At 37.8% G+C, this 13659-nt stretch overlaps 1 pseudogene; it reads left to right on the forward strand.

Moving 5' to 3' along the window:
* The first annotated feature begins 747 nt into the window (after positions 1 to 747).
* Positions 748 to 2911, forward strand: LOC136142271 (tigger transposable element-derived protein 1-like; annotated as a pseudogene).
* The last annotated feature ends 10748 nt before the right edge of the window (positions 2912 to 13659 follow it).

Below are 13659 nucleotides of genomic sequence, written 5' to 3' on the forward strand. Positions count from 1 at the left end.
GAATCTCATTTAAAACCTAATTAGATCTGGGGGGAAGCTGGCAGAATCCTGTCTGGGTGGAAGGAGATAGATCTGTCAGTGTAAAAAAAAAAAAAAAATAATGAAAAGTCAGCTTATTTCTCTACAAGCCCAGCGTTTATCTTTAAACTCTATTTTGCAATGCTAGAAGAGTAGACACTCGTGTTAGAAGAGGTATTCTGGTTTATACATTTTTAAAATATATTTTCATCTGATCCATACAACCACCCTTTGGGGTATGGACAAATAGAACAAGTATTCTTATCCATTTTACCCATATATAAACTAAGCTCAGAGAATTAAAATCCTTGTCTGAAGTCACAAAGCATGTCAGTTTGCAGAGTCAGAACCAAAACCCAGATCTTCTGATGCTAAGTTCTCTGTTCTCTACTATGCCGCATACTTTATTTACCAAAATCTGCGACCAATGTACAGAGCAAATTATGCCATAAAATTGTAACTGTACTCAAATTGTTCTATGGTAATCTTCAATTATATCAATTAATTAAAATGAATTAATTCACTTCTTCACAGTAAATCTATTTATAATCATATCCACCTTGAGAGACATGTAGGCATGAGGTAACTTTTTTCCAGAAAGCCTTACAAGTGGAAAACTCTGTATTTTTCTGCACCTTGCTTATTGCCCTGGGAGGCTGACTTACGTAGACTTACATCAATAAGGTCCCTTGCCTTCAACTTCTTGTTGGGTTTGGCCAGTGGGAGACAATGACAGGTGAGAGAAAAAGATGAAAGCGAGATTGGGGTATGTATTCCCCTGCCTTGCCCCCTGCTGTTCTACAATGGGATGACAGTGTCCCTCTACTAAAGGCCACAGCTCCTGTCCTGTGGCCCTCTCCATATTACTACAGGCACACCTCGTTTTATCATGCTTCAATTTATTGTGCTTCACAGATAATGCATTTTTTACAAACTGAAGGTGTGTGGCCACCCTGCATCCAGCACGTATATCAGTGCCGTTTTTCCAACAGCATTGGCTCACTTTGTGTCTCTGGGTCACATTTTGGTAATTCTCACAATATTTCAAACTTTTCATTATTATTATGTTTGTTATGGTGATCTGTGATCAGTGATCTTTGATGTTACTATTGTCATTGTTTTGAGGCCACGAACTGCGCCCGTATAAGATGGTGAACTTAAGAATCGCATGTCTCTCACTTCACATCAAAACCTAGAAATGATTAAGCTTAGTAAGGAGGGCACGTTGAAAGCCAAGGTAGGCCAAAAGTTTGTTGTCTGTGCTCGATAGTTAGCCAAGTTGTGAATGCAAAGGGGGGTTCTTGAAGGAAATTAAAAGCGCTACTCCAGTAAACACATGAATGATAAGAAAGCAAAACAGCCTTATTGCTGATATGGAGAGTTTTACTGGTCTGGATAGAAGATCAAACCAGCCACAACATTCCCTTAAGCCAAAGCCTAATCCAGAGCAAGGTCCTAACTCTCTTCAATTCTATAAAAGCTAAGAAGAAAAGTTTGAATCTAGCTGAGGTTGGTTTATGAGGTTTAAGGGAAGAAGCCATCTCCATAACATAAAAGTGCCAGGTGAAGCAACAAGTGCTGATGTAGAATCTGCAGCAAGTTATCCAGAAGATCTAGCTAATATCATTAGTGAAGATGGCTACATTAACAACAGATTTTCAATGGAGATGAAACAACCTTCCATTGGAAGAAGATGCCATGTAAGACTTTCATAGCTAGAGAGGAGAAGTCAATGCCTGGTTTCAAAGCTTCAAAGGACAGGCTGACTCTCTTGTTAGGGGCTAATGCAGCTGGTGACTTTCAGTTGAAGCCCATGCTCATTTACCATTCTGAAAATCTCAGGGCCCTTAAGAATTATGTTACATCTACTCTGCCTGTGCTCTACAAGTGGAACAACAGAGTCTGGATGACAGCACATCTGTTTACAACATGGTTTACTGAATATTTTAAGCCTACCATTGAGACCTACTGCTCAGAAAAGAAGATTCCTCTCAAAATATTACTGCTCCTTGATAAGTGTCTGGTCACCCAAAAGCTCTGATGGAGATGTACAATGAGATTAATATTTTTTTCACACCTGCTAACACAGCATCCATTCTGCAGCCCATGGATCAAGGAGTAATTTTGGCTTTCAAGTCTTATTATTTAAGAAACACATTTCATAAGGTGATAGCTACCATAGATAGTAATTTCTCTGATGGATCTGGGCAAAGTAAATTGAAAACCTTTTGGAAAGGATTCACCATTCTAGATGCCATTAAGAACATTCGTGATTCATGTGAGCGGGTCAAAATATCAACGTTCACAGGAGTTTGGAAGAAGTTGATTCCAACCCTCATGGATGACTCTGTGGGGTTCAAGACTTCAGTGGAGGCAGTAGCTGCATTTGTGGTGGAAATAGCAAGAGAACTATTAGAATTAGAAGCGGAGGCTGAAGATGTGACGGGATTGCTGCAATCTCATGATAAAACTTTAAGGGATGAAGAGTTGCTTCTTAAGGATGAGCAAAGCAAGTGGTTTCTTGAGGTGGCATCTACTCCTGGGTGAAGGTGCTGAGAAGATTGTTGAAATGGCAACACAGGATTTAGAATATGACATCAACTTAGTTGATAAAGCAGTGACAGGACTTAAGAGGATTGACTCCAATTTTGAAAGACGTTCTACTGTGGGTAAAATGCTATCAGACACTGTTGCATGCTACAGAGAAATCTTTTGTGAGAGGAAGAGTCAATCTGTACAGCAAACTTCATTGTTGTCCTACTTTAAGAAAATGCCACAGCCACCCCAGCCTTCTGCAACCATCACCCTGATTGGTCAGCAGCCCTCAACATCAAAGCAAGACCCTCTGCAAGCAAAAAGATTACAACTCTCTGAAGGCCCAGATGATGGTTAGCATTTTTAGCAATAAAGTATTTTTAATTCAGGTATGTACTTGTTTTTAGACATAATGCTATTGCTACAATATAACTTTCACATGCACTGGGAAACCAAAACATTCATGACTCATGTTATTGCTATATTCGCTTTATGGCAGTGGTGTGGAATCAAACCCACAATATCTCTGAGCTATTTCTATATGCTTTCTGGGTACCAATAATCATTCTCTCCTTTGCCCCTTCAAGCCTAGCGTTGGTAACAGCTCCTGTTGTTATCCCTGGGGCACTTCACAATTCCTTGTTGCTTTTCCTAAACGCTCCCATGCTTTTGCAAATAGTCCCTATGCTAATTCCTCCTCAAATTATCCAAGAAGAGTGTGCCGTCCATTTCCTGCTTGGACCCTGGCTGATAAAGCCCCTAACTCTTTGTTTCCTTGTATCCATCTTCTCATACAAGCTCCTGGTTTTCTAATATCCATCATATATTCACTGACGCGTTCTTATTCTCACTGTTTCCCCAAATCCCCATGTTCTGGTCAGTGCTAGCTCTTAGTTGTGAAAGCATCCATATGAATATCTCTGTCAGATGTGTTTAGTGTTTAAGGGGGAAACCCTTTAGTCCCTAAAGGGCTATGAAGTTGTTGATGCTTAAAATGTAATTGCACTAGAGTCATGGCAAGACTCACGCCACGTTTCACAAATATGACACATGTGTATCTATCTCAGCTGGATGTAGGTTTGTTAAAAAGTTTCAGCTTTAAGCGGTTGATAGTGCAGTAGCAAATCCAAGCTGAACTATTTAATTATGATGACCATGCATCCTAGAAACTGTTTTTGTAACTTGGACACAGTGCCTTTCTCAACAGTTTATTTTCTTGAAAGAAAGAAAACTAAGAAAACCAACAATGGATTCTTATGCAAAGAATATTTCTAATAGGAAGAGAGCTGTTATTTTAAGTATTAACATTGTCATGGACACAGCATAAACTGGCTTCTCTGTGACTACATTTTTCTTCCTACATTTAAAATGGGAACCCTTTGAATATGGGTTACTGTGTTGCAAGTTAGCACCTGCAGCTCAGGCAAGAGTCTCTACACAAATCAGAGAGCTACTGGGAACAATTATCCATATGTCAGAGCAAAGCCTGTATATGTGCATGCCCATGGAAGAGCTCAAATGAACGTGAACATTTGAGATTCTGCAGAGCTGTTTTACTGAATAGTATTTTCTTACTGAAGTATAGTTTATTTACAGTGTTGTGTTAGTTTCTGGTGTACAGCAAAGTGATTCAGTTATATATATTCTTATTCTTTTCCATTATAGGTTATTACAAGATGTTAAATATAGTTAGTTCCCTTTGCTATACAGAAGGACCTTGTTGTTTATCTATTTTATATATAGTAGGGTGTATATGTTAATCCCAAACTCCTCATTTATCCCCCCACCTTTGGTTACCATAAATTTGTTCTCTATATCCGTGGGTCTGTTTCTGTTTTGTATATAAGTTCATTTGTATCATATTTTAGATTCCACATGTAAGTGATATCATGTCATATTTGTCTTTCTCTGTCTGGCTTACTTCACTTAGTATGATAATCTCTAGGTCCATCCATGTAGCTGCAAATGGCATGATTTCATTCTCTTTTATGGCTGAGTAGTGTTCTATTGTGTGTGTGTGTGTGTGTGTGTGTGTGTGTGTATATATATATATATATATAGAGAGAGAGAGAGAGAGAGAGAGAGAGAGAGAGAGAGTTTTCTATGGATATATGCCCAGGTGTGGGATTGCTGGATCATATGTTAGCTCTATTTTTAGTTTTTTAAGGAACCTTCGTACTGTTCTCCATAGTGGCTGTGCCAATTTACATCCCCACCAACAGTGCAGGAGGGTTCCCTTTTCTCCACACCCTCTCCAGCATTTATTGTTTGTAGATTTTATGATGATGGCCATTCTGACGGTGTGAGATGATATCTCATTGTAGTTTTGATTTGCATTTCTTTAGTAATTAGCGATGTTGAGCATCTTTTCATGTGCCTCTTGGCCATCTGTATGTCTTCCTGAGTAGTATTTCTGAAGTCCTACCTCAGAATACTATAGTACAGAGAAAGTTCGAGCAAATATGTCAACAGCAAACATGCTTGTTTGGTGTTAGAAAACTGCATCAGTTCATTTTTTTGTATTTACTGATCTGATCTGTGAAACAAACTCTCAGCTGATTCATATAACTCTTGTGTTTTGCTGTTATTGCCCACTAAATTGACCATTTGACCAAATTATTGGTTGCTGTGGTTTTCTGTAGAAGAGGGTAAGTTCTGACAAACTGTGGGGGATGGAGGAAAGCACTTTAGTTAGCTTTGTAATGAACATCCACAAATGATCCCCAGAAACAAAGCATCTAGTATGGGATGGCAGATTCCTAAACCATCATCACAACCTGATTCTTTAAAATAGCACAACAATGCAAACAATTTAGTGATAACTTCTAAAGCTGTACTTGAAATAGGGCAACTTCCACGCACAGAAATAGAGAATTTGTTGCCGGGATGTTTGTAGTGTCTGTGGATTTTTAAAATAAGTCCCAGTTTTACTCTTGATCTGGAACATCTCATTATCATCATCAAGAGGGATATTTGGTTCTGATGTCTTACATATTTGCTATCTTTAAAATATAGCCAGGGGATTGCAGTCCCTGACGTTTACATTTATCTAATTTATTGTCCACAGGCTTTGAATTGCTTATTTAATTTAAATTAATGGGCCATGTTCAAATCAAAGAAAGCTAAACAAATTAAGGCAGAATAGTCTAATCTGGCACTTTAAACTCTAAGATTTATTGCAGACATTCAAGATTTGAATTTGATTGCATTTATTGAATCAAGCCAGGAAGCTATTTGACTCTAATGGTTGGGCTAGGTTAATCTATGATGAAGTCCAACCTAAGATTAGAGGTGGGAGTTCAACTCAGTTCAACATCTGAGCACTGCATGCGCTATAGGTTCTGGGTACTGGGGAGCGAGAGAGGCTAGGCCTCATACCTCACCTTCAAGGAGCCCACAGTTTATTGAGAAGAATCAAAGGGAGGGATAATATCACAAAGGATGAATTTTCCTATCTTCTCTCAATTTGAGGCCTACCCTCTGAAGATGATATAACTTCCAGAGATACATTCACTTCAAAAAACTTTTCCTAAGCACCTACTACTATGTGTCAGAAACTGGTACCAGTGCTAGCGACTGGGAATACATAGATGATTTATTTATTTTTTTTGGTAACTGAGATGTACATGGAGAAGACAGAGAAAAGAGACAAATATTTACAATAGAGTAGGACTTAGGAAGATACATGGACCCTGTGAAGAGAAGCACAGTTTGTTCTGGAAGAATTAGGGGTTATGAGATGTTGCTAGCTGATACATTCAATAAGCATTTAATAAGTGCCCACTATGTGACAGGCCATGAGGGTAAAAAGATGAATAAGAAATACTTCTTTCCCTGGAGGAGCTCATGATTTAGTGGACCTATGTATTGCAAAGTTCTAAAAATGTCTGCATCAGACGGGTTGTTGTTCTTAACAACAACAAAAAATTTAGAAGCCTTGACCTTCTGAAAGAATAACTGGCTTAAAGTTAAAAACAAATAGAAAATGCTGTGGACAAAATAATGGACAATGTACATTTAAAGACTCAGAAATGTCTATTAGACAAAGATTAATAAACTATTTTACTGAGTTGTATTGTATATAAAAAATAATTTAAAAGCTGAAGTTCAAAAATGACTGGCAATGCAATTATGATTTCCATAAATTAAATTACATTAAGTGGCCTCAAATATTTTCCTTGGTTTAAATTCCAAGTTATGACACTAGATTGTTTATACAATATTAAAGTCACTGGTTGAAATGTGTAAGACTTGGTCAACTAGCTCTTATCTACTTTATGCTAAATGATTTAATTGTAACAACAATACTTTTCTATAAATATAACAATGTTCAAACACTGATTCACAAAATTTTTGCCTTAGTATATTTCTGTATGATCAGGAGTTGTTGAATCGCTTGGGTACAGAACTTTTTGCAGTTACATAAAGCAGTTTGTTTGCATTTACAAATGACGATACTTTTCAAGTTCCGAAATTCACAAATATTAAGATTACATATAATTTCCCCCCTAAAACTTCTGTGTTATGGCTAAGGATAATAAATTTTGGAGAATTTTTATACATTCATCACCAACAGTGGACTTTCTTGTGGGGTCTGTTTTTACCCACACAAGTTTTTATCACTTCGAATTATGTGAGGTTGACTAGAGAACAATCGTGCCCCTTGCAGAGGAAGTGCTTGCCAGTCCACCAGCCTAACCTGCCAGCTAAGTGACTCCTGAAGGTCGCTAACAGGGTGGGAGAGAGACAAATTATTACATCGTCAACCTTAAGGGCAACTTGAAATTATTTTAAACTTTCAATATGAACTCTATAAATGCTATACTGTAGTATATAAAAAATCATATCCTTATATTTTTAACATATATACCTGGCATTATCTCTAACTCTTTCCAAGGAATAGACATCTTAGATAACTCCAGTCGCCTCTCCTATCTTCCATGTTTTTGTTTTCTAGTATTATAGTCCCACCTTTTTTTATCACATCACCCCAAAATTCGTCATTAATATAATTGTTTGTACCCAAATCAGTCATTAACATGATTAGCCGTTGATTTGAAGTTAGCAAGCTTGTTCTGTAAAGATGAGGTAGTAAATATGTTCATCTTTGCAGGCCATACAGTCCCTATCACTACTACTCAATTCTACTGTAGTAGGAAAGTGACCACAGACGGTAGGTGAATGAATGAGAGTAGCTGTGTTTCAATAAAACTATAGGTACAAAAATAGGCAGTGGGCTGCATTTGGCCCAGAGGCCATAGTTTGCCAAATTCTGGTTTATACAGTCAGAGCTTTGTTCAGCTTTAGTTTCCCAGTCCCCCCTTCCTTTTCTTAACTTTTGCATCCTGCTGTTTGTAGGTTCAATTTCCTTCTTTCTGAAATGAATCCTCATGTAGGTTTTTCAGAAGCGATCTCTTAAAGTGTAACCACTCTTTGACAGTGAGGAATTCCTGAAGCCCTTCAGTCTAGAGTTCCTAATCACATTTGACTTGCAAGGATTTTAGGCTTTGTGTAAAAAAAAAACAAGTTCCAAGTTCGGATTTTTTTCTTCGAAAGGTCCTGCTCTAACACAAAATTTTATCTACCTTATATTTAAAACTATTTAATCATGATATAAATAGGGACAAGGACCGAAAAGGAATGTGAGAAAATAAAAATAATTTGATAGAAAGATAGGATTGGTAGGTGATTTTTTTTCTAGTTATGTTTGTTCAATAAATAAAAATTTTAAGTACTTGTCTCAACTGATTCAACTTTCTTTTCCTTAGAGAAAAAAGATATTTCTAGCTTTCAAGTAAATTGGTATAATATCAATATCTAAATAGAATGACACTGATTCCCCTTTGTAAGCTCCCAGTTTCCTCAAAGAATACCTTAGGGAAAGCTCCTGACAACTCCCTGCAGTTGTACTGTCCGGATGACACAAATGCTTTGAACACTGATTCCCAGAAGTGTATGCTGGATCCTTCCCCAGAGGCCTGTGTGCCCACCTCATGTGCTGGCAGTTGGCATCCTCTTGGCATAGGAGTTGTACTGCATAGTCAAACCCAGCTTCTATCAGTAGCATGTGAGTTGCTGATTTAATCTCAGATATATGTTGATTTTAATGCCCTTGGCCATGGCTGTTTGGAAAAAAAAAAAAAAAAACCTGTTACTAGCACTACAACTAGAATAACCTTAATCTTACACTCACAGCCTTTAATGATTACTGTTACAGTGTAATGTAATGTAATATTTTGTATCAGTTGTCGATCACTATATAATAAACTGCCTCAAAGCTTAATGGCTTAAATAAGCAACTATTTCTTATCTCTCAAGATTCTGTGAGTCACCTAGGATGTTTTTCTGGTCTGGGCTGGTTTGATTTATCTCTGCTGGGCTCACTGACGTGTGCGGTCAGGTAGTGGGTTGAATGGCACCCGGATGATCTAGGGTGGACTCACTCACGTGTTTGGCACTTGCCAGGCTATTGAATGGAACACTTAGATTCACCTCTGTAGTGAATACTATGGCATGCAAGCCAGATCCCCCTCTTCAAGGCCAAGACATTTTTCCCACAGTGACTAGAAGTGTTGCCTGTTGGCAACTTACTGCTGAATCTCTACCCCAATAGTTGTCAAAAGCAGCTGCCTAGCCCAAGATCATACTCCCTCCTTGAGGGCAGCCCTCATCCAATGACTGGCTGATGCAGACATCAAAGTGCCTGGCCCTTTGCCTTAACTTGAAACAACTTTGAGGGGCCATCTCAGCTCCAGAGTTCCCCAAGGGATCAGCTGAGACCTCTGTTTCAACTGTGCTGCATCTTAACTTTCCCCGTGACCAATCCTACATGTATTCCTGCCTCACAGTTGTTGCCAACAGCACTCCCCAGTAAACTTCCTGCTTGAAAATCTCCATTCCAGAATCTGTCTTCTGGGGATCATGACCTAAGACATCCTGAATGTGGCCTCTCATCCCCCAGCAGGTCTTGTGCTCACTCACGTAGGTGCTTACAGGGTTCCCGAGACCATAAAAGTAAACTGCAAAGTCTTTTAAGGAATGGGCTCAGAACTTGCACAATTTCTTTTCTGTCACATAATTTTGGTCAAACATATCAGTTATTAAAATAAGTGAGAATGGGTTAAATAATATTAATAGCATTGGTGGTGATGACAATGCCTTTTCAATGCTTACTTTGTGCCAGGCACTATTTTAAGCATTATATGTATAATAACATCTTTAATACCATAACTTTATGAGGTAAGTGCTGTTGTTTTTTACAGATGAACAAAGAGTAGAGTTTCACCAAATATTTCCCCAAACAAGCTAATCTACTACATGAAATCTGTGAAATACCTCTGATCCTAAAATGGGGATGGGTGACACAGCTCTGTGATGTACAGAACAGTCACTCCAATCAGCTGATTTCACGCTGGGACTTTAAATCACTGAGCAGTGCTGATGCTAGTGAGAAGTTTCATTAATTTGAGAATTTTATCAAATGACTAAGACTTGGGTGAAGCAGGGACGTTCTGAACTTTTTTGGACTCTTCAAATGTTGTGGCCTTCAGTTCACTTATGCTCATAGACCTTTACTGTATTTTATTCACTGAGGGATTCCTATGCCAAAAGAATTTCAGTTGAAGGATTAATCTGGTGAAGTCAAACCCTCTGTCGTGCATCAGAGCAGACATTTTAAGCATCAGTCCAGCTCACATTTGAGGAGAAGTGGATTTAGTTACTGATCCCATGTATTTATGCTGTCTGCCTTTTATTTTAATGATTGCTTTTCTCCAATCTCCCTTGATAATCAGAAACTCTGTATTTATGGCCACCCGAATACTACAGTGGCAGCACGGATTTAGCATAGAACTTCAGACAGCTAAGAACTGACTCACCATCCCCTCATTCCTCTAACTTAACCATTTCTAATGGAATGTAAGAGCAATGTTGTTGCACCCTTGTCACCCCACTGATTGGCAGGATGTATGTTTGGTCTAGCTGGCTGGGTAGGGATTCACTTTCTCCCTCACTACTTGACGCAGACATGACAAAAAGGCTGATGTGGCCATGGGAATGCAAGTTGCTATCCTCTTATACTAGAATTTCCAAGAAAGCTTCTGGAGAACAAAAAGGACAGCTTAAATACCCTACATTTACAGCCTGTGCATTTTCACCATTGTGATATTGTAAGTGGCCTAGTGCTGTCTCCGTGGATTCTCGACCTGAAGCGCTAACACTTCCTTGTCACTTTTACTGCAGCTAGAACACAACAGATACGATTCATGATGCAAACACATGTACTTTTTCCCTTAATAAAATAAAATCTCCGAAGTCATTTTCCAAAGTGGGGCACTGTTCAGTTGTGTTTTTAAACAACTTGTCTATAATGCGTTATCAGAAAACTTTGGCTGAGAAGGGAAGATGTGATTACTTCCTCTAAAATGTAGTCACTGACTTAAAAAAATCATAACCACGCCCCTGGGACAGTCAGTAAAATCATTCATGAAAGGTGACTGAGCATCAAGTTTGAAATGTTCCCCAATGAACAGCTGCTAGCCGAGTCAGAATAATAATTTTGATTTTATTGTATTTCCGTTTGTTGAGTATATTAAATTAACAGAGCTCAGTGTTAGGCTTCTTGACCTCAGTATTATTGCTATTACTCATGGAGTAAGATTTTCACCCAGGGAAATTATTTTGATTAATTTCTCAGTGGACTAAGGAAAGATTTTATCTCATTTCTGACTCATAAGGTTACTATTTCATTCACTTCAGTTGGCAATGGAAAAGAGAATTCTCTGAAATTGCCGTGCTGCAAGAGGGAGGAGATATGGGGATATATGTATATGTATAGCTGATTCACTTTGTTATAAAGCAGAAACTAACACACCATTGTAAAAAAAATACATTTACTGAAGAGTTTATGTGCAAAGAGAATTTTAATTTCTGATGAAAAGATAAGTGGCTTTTTTTCTTCCTTAGGAAAGAAACTTGAAAGTCTATATGCAAACTGGCTTTAGGAGACTGTACCTTCCTTAGATGCAAGGGGAATGTTTCAATGTTTAAACACTTTTGTATGTTTGTATATAAAATGTCAAGTGACATATTAAAATAGCATATTATAAATAAAACCTAAATGCTGATAGGTATGGCAAAAAAGAAAAAGAAATTGCCGGGCCACTCATGCCCTATTTTGTATTATATTTGGGGTTGTCTACTTCCATAATTAGGAGAGGACCATAACCTTGACAACAGAGTTCCCAGAGTTCCTGACTACTCTCCACAGACCACTGGGTATTGAGTGCACCTGACTCAGGGAAAGTCTCACCTCACTAAATATTAGGGCCAAACTTCTCAAAATGAGAGAACACTGGCATTTTCATTCATACAGTAATGTGCTAAAAATGCTTTCAGCAAATGGTTTGTTATAGCTGAGTTTAAAATGTGCAGAAATCCCTAGTTTTTTCAGCTGGGTCTCTATTCATTCTTGCCTTACATGACTGACATGTCAAGTAAGAGGTAGGGAAATGATTTTTTTACTTGCCCCAAATAAGAACACATAAAGGCATTATTGCAGTTTGTTTTCTTTTTTTAGGTCTTCCCAATTCCACAGAAGACATCCTGTTCCAAGAGAATTAAAATCAAATCATCAGTTAATTGTATCTATATACACAGATATTTTCTTCAATGTTCAAATCCCTTTGAAATTGTCTTCCCTTTAGCTCTTAACTTCTTACTAAGTATGTTTTTGGTGCAAGCCTGAAATCATCATTAAATTGCCACAGATGGTTCTGCTTTGATCACATTTTTCCTCAGTCAGTCTTGCCCTTGATGTAGCTAAGGGCTAGCTTTCTGCTTTGATTTTCCTGAGATTTTGGAAAGTAGAAATGCAAATGTCATTTTACACCATAAACTGGACTAAATTCTGTTTCCTCTTCATAATTCCTTGGAGGATCTTTGTTAATGTTGGTTTAAGTCTTGTGGCTATTTCTAACCATGTAGCATGTGGATTATTTCCCTGAAATTTGTTTGATTTAATTTAGTCTTCATGATCAGCTGAAGCATTTATCAAAATCATTAAAATAAACCCACTTTTCATTCATTCATCTCTCTGGATGTTGTAGAAAAATGTGTTTAGGATCAACATTTCAAGCCACTTCCCCTAGCTTTCCACTTTCTTATGCCACCATAAACCCAAATAGCGATAGTCCCTAGTAATAGCCAATTGTCCACTTGCCCCTCACCCCGCCCGCCAAAATAATGGATTTGCAGATGCCAATGCTGATTTTTGTAACCAGTTTTCCCAAATCCATCTGCAAAACTTTGTTTTATATGCTGGATACATAGTAGAATTCCCTTCCAAATATCTGTAGACAAAGGGCCACCTCTTAATTCAAACTTTGAGTTCTTTAAGGATGGAGACCTCCTTAACCTTGATTATGGACCTTCAAGAGCCAGCCTAGTGCTGGGCTCTGAGAAGATTCTTAGTGAATTACAGACTGATTACCTGAAAATTACAGGCTGTTAAAAGGCTGCTAATTAGGAATTGTAGAATTGATTAAATAATATTTTATACATTCTATGAAATTAAATTGAATCTAAAAGATATACTAGAGCCCTTTAAAAAGGATCAACACTATAGGAACCATAACTGGAGGTAAACATGAATGCAAACAGTCCAGAAGAATAAAAGGCAGCATCAGATTGTTGCTTGAACCGCCCCTACACACACACACATACACCTAAAGTGTGCCCCTCCTTCTTTCTCCTTTCCCATTATCTGGAGAAGAGTTAAAGAAGGGAAATCATATGGGAGATGATACTGTGCTTATCTTTCTTGTTCACTTAATATGCTTATAATTCTTGTCACTTCTGGTTTACTTTGTTCCTTATAAGTGTTTGTATTTGTATATGTGGGAAGTAAATAGTAGTAATAGCATAGAAATCAATTGTAGCTTAAAACAACATAACTAAATTTCTATTACTGTGACCCCAAACAATTGCAGAAAGTGGGTGGGTCTGGTTAATGTCCAACTTGAATCTCCGCCTGAATATCCAAGTATTGATGTTAAAATAAAGGAGATACTTTATAGTAGTTAATTTTAATTTCCTCATCTCTTTAGC

This window comes from Phocoena phocoena, chromosome X (genome assembly GCF_963924675.1).
Source record: "Phocoena phocoena chromosome X, mPhoPho1.1, whole genome shotgun sequence".
NCBI classification, from domain to species: Eukaryota; Metazoa; Chordata; class Mammalia; order Artiodactyla; family Phocoenidae; genus Phocoena; species Phocoena phocoena.